Consider the following 7,255-nt stretch of genomic DNA (forward strand, 5'->3'; position numbering starts at 1 on the left):
TAAGTATTTAGTCATTGCAATATTTAAGCTGTCTGCTTATATTTTATCTGCTAACCAGGATGGCTTAGTGAACCTTGCTTTAACAACTTTGACCACAGCTGTTTTCTGCTGTTTTGTTTTTGCCTCTGAAATATGAAGTGTATCCAGATTTTCCCTTTCCATCCCAACCACCCTTAAACAGAAGGATGCTCAGCCTAGGAGGCTCAACACGAGGTAGCTTTGCCAGCAGCTAAGGATCATGTGAGTTCCTCTTGCAAATTTGTTGGAGAAGGGGACAAATGGCAAGTCGTTTCTCTATGGAGAAATCCCATTTCTCCACAGAGAAATGACTTGCCATTTGTCTCCTTCTCCCATTAATGGGATGCTATGCAAAGGATTTTGAACATAGTAAGAATGTCATAATCGATGCCTGAAAGCTTCATTACAGTGAGATATCCTTTCTCTCACTTGCTTTCTCTTTTAAAGGCATGTACAATAGTTAGAAATGTCATCTTTGGTCATATTTAATAATTGATGAGATGGCCTTGCAGGTCTCAAAAGCTTATACAACCATACAATATTTATTTATTTTACATCTTTATACAGGAAATACCCACTGAGAATAAAATTCTAATTTACAGAGACTCCCATTGGCAGAAAAAAAAAAGCAGGGGGGAGAAACAACCAGTCCCTCACAGGTTTATTTTGTGTGTATGTATGTGTGTATCAGCAATATAAGAACCGTATAAAAAAATCTGGTCAAACATTAACAATGCATTTCATACCAGAGCATGCAGTCCTGGGTGGTGAGTCTCTATCAGGATTTAAATGTACAGGCATTCAGTAGACCAGCGAGACCAACAACTTCCCATTGAGTTAATCCTGTTAACTCTTTTTTTCCTTCTTTCAGTAGAAACCAATTTTTTTTTTTATTTTAAAGAACAAACTTTATTTCCTGTTTTGTCTTTTCAAAAGTATGTCTCTGAGAACTACTCTAAAAAGGATAGCTTGTTTATTAGCATATCGGAGAATCTACAGTGGATATAAATAAGAGTCCAAAAAGTCAAAATGGCAGCTGCAACCACATTAGTGCAGGTTTGCACCATTTTTACATGGGTCGCAATGCACATAAAAAGGGGAAGGGCTTCAATCATGTAGTCATGGCTGCTATCTAGACTTTTTGGAGACCTCCCCCTACCCACGCACACATATATGTCCCTGATGTACAACAAAGATGGGCTCTTCTAACTTCCTGGGCTGAAGCCCAGATGTAGTCTTTGGAAAGTATGCTGGAGGTTGACTTCCAAAAATATAGGTGATGGGGCTAGGATAAAAATGATGCTTCCATTTTATTTACAATTGAAGGTATCAACTATTAACTATAGTTAATATCATCACTCTCCAGTTACATATTTAATGATTTCCTTCTATTATTATGTTTACAATTTACAACATTTACAATTTCCTAACAGCTCTTAGGCGTTACTAACGGCATTTGGGAGACACCTGCTGGCCTGGGCCCTCAGACTATTAGCTGTGTTAAAACCAAACAGCTAGAAATTGTATGGGCTCAGTGTTAATATACTTTACTAGAAATGCTACAAAACTTTCAGTTTAGAAGAAATTGGGTCTGAGTGCTGCTTAGAGAGCTAATTAACTGCAGAAAACCTGGTTCAGCTACATAGATAAAGTTTATCCTTCAGTGTTAATGGTCATGTGCCCCTGCCCCTTTATATAGCCATGTGTATTACTTTAATTAAAATAAAATAAAACAGCAATACATAACCATATATGTAGACCCAGCTACATCAGCAGTTTGTTGCTGTTCCTATCACCTGCTTCTCTCTGGCATTTGAGGTTCTTTTAATGGCAGGAGCAGGCCAGCATAGATTTTTCTGCCAAAATCCATTATGCACAAATGAAAGAAAAAGAGAAGGAATATAAGGATCAGGTGAGTATAAAGGGTCATGTTATGGGACAATGCTTAAGTAACAGAGCACATATTTTGTATGCCAACATTCCTAAATCCTATCCATGGCAGAACTGTACCAAATGATGCAATGCAAAATAATCTTCTCTTCTCTGAGACTCAATGCAAGTCAGAGTAGAGAGCTAGTATATATAGACAAATCAGCTTGCTTTCTATAAGTCTTATATTCAGGGCCACAATGGGGGGGGCGGGGGGCAACCGGGGCATGTGCCCCTGGCACCATGCTGGTGGGGTGCCAAAATGAGCACTGGGGGGGCACCAAAATGGGCGGAGAATCCATGTTTGTCTCAGGTAACACAGACCCTAGTTGCGGGCCTGCTTATATTCCTTCCCACATGATTCAACCATAGCCCATGACTTCTCTTTTCTTTCATTACAGGGACAGGATTAAAGTTCCTATAAGGAAGTGGATCCCATGCATTATTATTGGTATTGGGAAGTGGATCCCATGCATTATTATTGGTATTTCTGAATCAGGCCATAAGAATTACTCGTTTAAAAAAGAGTGTCTATGAGATCCCAGAAGGGATTTTGAAAATGGAATCAGTGCCCTTCAGCCAATGCCAGAGGTTATTCAGAAGGAGGTGTGCCTATCACCACTTTAGAAGTCAGCAGTGACTGGCTGTGGTTCTTTGAAAGGAACTTTTCCACTTAAGATGGGACTCCATGAAAAGTTGTTCCTGATCAATCCTTTGTGGATTGAAGAACCATGTCTTCTGTATTTAACAGGGACAAGGATGAACTGCCTGCAGCCTCTTGCTTACTTCTGGCTCTTCCAATGAATACTCAGATCAAAATACTCAGTTTAACACTGAATGAAGCAGGGAGAAAGGAAATCACAGAATAATTTGCAGCATAATTTAGGATGCCCTTTCTATCTTTGCAGGTCCCTCTCAAGTAGCCAGCTCCACTGTTCTGGCTGTTCCTTGGAGCTTGTTTTCCCCCAAAAGAAGCTTTACAATTAGAATTGTGGCTGCCTGATTGCTTGTCCTGATTCTCCACACTGCAGAGGCATTCACTGCCTCTGACTTGCACAGTGGAACTAATTAAAGATACATGTCACAGTCACATGTGAACCAAGGCATCCTAGTTTTGACCCGACTACTTCTTTGAATTATGCGTTAGGCCAGTACTAAAGAGTTGGTCTCTCCTACCAGCTGTGATTGATTTTGGAGCAGTCAGACATCAATTGCACTGGAACAAAAGACAGAAAGAGATAATGTTCTGAATTAGACAGGTATCTTAATAGGATAACAATTATATCTTCTTCATGTGTATAATGGTGAGGTCTTGTCAGGTGATAAACAGTACAACTTTATCTCACTATCCCAGTCTTATAACAGATTAGTGTAGTGGCTTATTTAGCACAGTTTGGTCTACAATAGCTTCTCCAACTGTCATTCCCTGGATCTGTTGGATTATATATGCTAGAATTCCCAGATACCGGACTGGGCTCCAGTTGCATTAGCAAGAGTTCTTCATGCATTCACCAGGAACCTGAACCTGACTTGATGTCACCTAACTAACTTCAAGGCCTTATCTAAAAATACTAGGAACTTAATCCATGTGCAGCTCTATCACATAAAACAAAGATTTTAAAAATCAGTAACATTAAGAAACAAGAAGAAACTAATACAGGCCACTAATATATAAGAAGGAAGCTTCTGTCTGCCCAAAAGGAGTAAAGACAGTTTCATATCTATATTTTGCACTGACTGTGTGTGTGTGCATGTGTGTGTGTGTGCGTGTGTGTGCATGTGTGTGAATCTTATGGACAGTTGGATTCCTGTGGCTCTAAGGATCTAACTCAAAACTGATAATTGTGGATCTCAAGCCACTCTGGATTGACATTTCCCCTTCAGGCTGTCCTCTGAAATCCCAAACATACAGTACATACAATAGATGAATTGGGATGCTTTATGTCTAATAATCAGAAAATGTATTGATAATTTGGGATGTTTTTTAGGGTGACACTTGGGATCTGATTACAGTATATGCTTCATAGAAGAAAAAAAATCAACAATAATTTTGGGGGAAAAAATTAAGGAACTTTTAAATGCTTTTATGAGAAATTCTACTTCAGAACTATATAAAGGTTTTATATATACTACATTGGAATTTTGTCATTTGTATGCTCTAGATAGTGAATTCTCATTAAATCAATAGCTAAATTGTGATTCTTGGAAGTGAGAAATATTTTACATGAGTTCAGACAGATTCCCTTCATTCCACATGTGATTGGGATGCACCAGCTAGCTCCAACCCACAACAGATGCACAAGCCACATGTTTGACAGCTGTGCAGAACAGACACATTTATGGCAATACATAAATAGGGCTCTTCACGGAGCCAACAAATGCATGAGCTTTGAGGTATCTTGTTAATCTTTGCATCTTGGAATATGTGGCTATTAGAAAACTTTGCAAACCCTTCCCATCAACATTCATGTGTAAGAAGAGTTTTGTAACCCACATGCCCCAGCTTGAATTACCAGCAGTTTTCTCCTGATTCAACAAAACCTTGACAATGCACTTTTTTGCAGATCCATTTTCATCTTTGCAGATCCAGCCCACTACAGAAAGAGTCTAAAACTGTATTTAAATATTGCTGTGTTGGGGTTTTCCTCTTCTCTCAACACAAATCTTGCCATATGAATAAACCTCCTCTACGATGGTGGTGATGGTGATCAGGACTGGGATCTGTTCAGTTCCTACTGGCCACTTTAGGCTTCTACAAGCTCTGTGGCCATTATAATTTGGGTTGCAGGAGAGTAAGCATCTAGCTTCCAAAGGTAGTTTCCAAATTCCTTTCAGTGAAATGAGGACAGAGGTTTTTTTTTGGGGGGGGGGTTGGAATGTCCTATCCTCAGAAATCAGACCAGTGGGAATGGCATTTTGAACAGCATCGTTCGTTCCAGCTTCTTATCTATCATCTATCATACTTTTGAAGTTTCATAAAATTTTTACTTTAGCCAGGCTGGATGCATTGCCCTCAGCAGTCCTTTTTGAACATTGTAAGGGTACTCCCATGCACCTTTGGCTATGTCCATGTGGAGACAGTTCAATAGAAACCCTAAGCCATATGCTATTATATTGTTCCCTATATAAGGACTCTAGACAGAGCCTTATATACCCATTACTGAAGAAATTTCCAGGTAGGGAGAGTGACTTCTACCTAATGCTACTTCTTTCAGATAAGGCTCCTTTCCCAAGCCGTGCTGCAGCCGTTTAAATGGACTCTAAAACTGACCACTCCATTTCTTAATTCACCAATTCATTTGCCTTTTCTTTGCTTAAAAGAGGCTTTTTCCAACACAGAGATGAGATTTCTCTTGGTAACTTTTACATTATTTTTGAAACTTAACTGTTGAGCATTTGAACTTGGTTTTATATTTTACATTTTGGGCAAAAAGAACCGAAAGTTGAACTGTGGATCTATTTTATAGAAGCAAAGGACTATGTATTTTTTTGGATTTAATTGGCGGTATTTTTATTGTTTCCTTTTAAGATTTAACGAATCTGTCCTGTTGGAATCAGAACTTTCATGGCTATTGTGAGAAAGTGAGTGTTGTTGCTCTTTTCTTAATGAGTTAATTGGATACTTCCCATAAACACCTCTAATGGCAAGACTTTCACTTTTGAACGATCTCAGTCTCTAGTATTTTTCCACTGACTTTAAGATTTGGCTGTATTGGCTAATTTTAACCACCAGAGGGAACTAACCATGGCTTTTACAAGACCACCTCGTCATGGTTCTGATGATGGGGAGATGATGAGAAATATGATTGATGAAATTTCTAATACCTTTAACCAATATTTTGCTGCCTTTGAGAAGAAAATGGGAAATAGATTTTCTGACTTTGAGAAAAAGATGGAAATTAAATATGGAAACTTTGAGAAAACTAAGAGGAATAAGAGATGTCTAGAGCACTGCTGGAGGAAGACAAAGACCGAATCTGACCAAACACAAGCTAGAATGGCTATTAAGGCCTACCTTGTGGCCGTAAGAGCAGCGAAACGTCAGCATTTCTCCGCTCTTATTGCATCTGCAGAATGCCACCCGGCAGCCCTTTTAAGATCACCCAATCCCTTTTGGGGAAAGGGGTCTTAGAAATCCATCTACAGGGCTGTGCTGAGGAGTTTTCTGGGCATCTGCAGGATAAAATCGCTCAGATCCGTTCCAAGTTGGACTCCGAGCATGAGACAGGATCTGTGGAGATGCCTGGGGAACATACTTACCCAGTTATCTGGGAACAGTTTGATCCTGTTGGGCCCAAGGAAGTGAACAGGATCCTCTGGACTGTAAATGCCACAACTTGCCAACTAGATCCATGTCCCTCCTGGCTGGTGAAGGCAGCTTGGGAGGTGATGCACAGTTCGGTCCAGATGATGGTAAATACCTCCTTGGGAGAGGGGATGTTCCTGGTGACCTTTAAGGAAGCGCTGGTGTGCCCCCTTCTCAAGAAACCATCACTGGACCCTATTGTACTGGACAATTTTTATCCAGTCTCCCACCTCCCCTTTTTGGGGAAGGTGGTTGAGAAAGTGGTGGCATTGCAGCTCCAGAGGATTCTGGATGAAACGGATTATCTAGACGCTTTTTAGTCAGGTTTCAGGTCCAGTTGTGGGATGGAAACAGCATTGGTTGCACTTATGGATGATTTTTAGCAGGAGAGGGATGGGGACAATGCATCCATCCTGACTGTTCTTGACCTCTCAGTGGCTTTTGATACCATCAAACATGGTATCCTTTTGGGGGTGGGTGGCGTAGTTCTGCACTGGTTCACCTTCTTCCTCTATGGCTGGTCCCAATCAGTGGTGATAGGGAGCGAGAGATCCAACTCGTGCCCCCTTCTTTGTGGAGTGCCGCAAGACTCAGTACTCTCTCCACTCCTTTTTAACAACTACATGAAACCTCTGGATAAGATCATCCATCACCACGGAGTGAGGTATCATCAGTATGCTAATGATACCCAATTATATATCTCCATCCTGGGTGAAGTAAGTGAAGCCATGACCACCCTCTCCAGGGTGTGGGTGCCTGGATGGGGAACAACAGGCTTCAGATGAACCCTGGTAAGATGGAGTGGCTGTGGATTAATGGTTCCTCGATATCTGGGAAATTGTCATCTTTGGTTCTGGATGGTGTTGCACTGCCCCAGACAGACCTGGTACATAATTTAGGGGTCCTCCTGGACTGATAACTCCTGCTTGAAAAGCAGGTGGCAGTCGTGGCCAGAAGGGCCTTTGCTCAACTTCGTGTTGTGCACCAGTTACACCCTTTCCT

This window comes from Candoia aspera, chromosome 6, assembly GCF_035149785.1.
Source record: "Candoia aspera isolate rCanAsp1 chromosome 6, rCanAsp1.hap2, whole genome shotgun sequence".
In the NCBI taxonomy this organism is placed as follows: Eukaryota; Metazoa; Chordata; class Lepidosauria; order Squamata; family Boidae; genus Candoia; species Candoia aspera.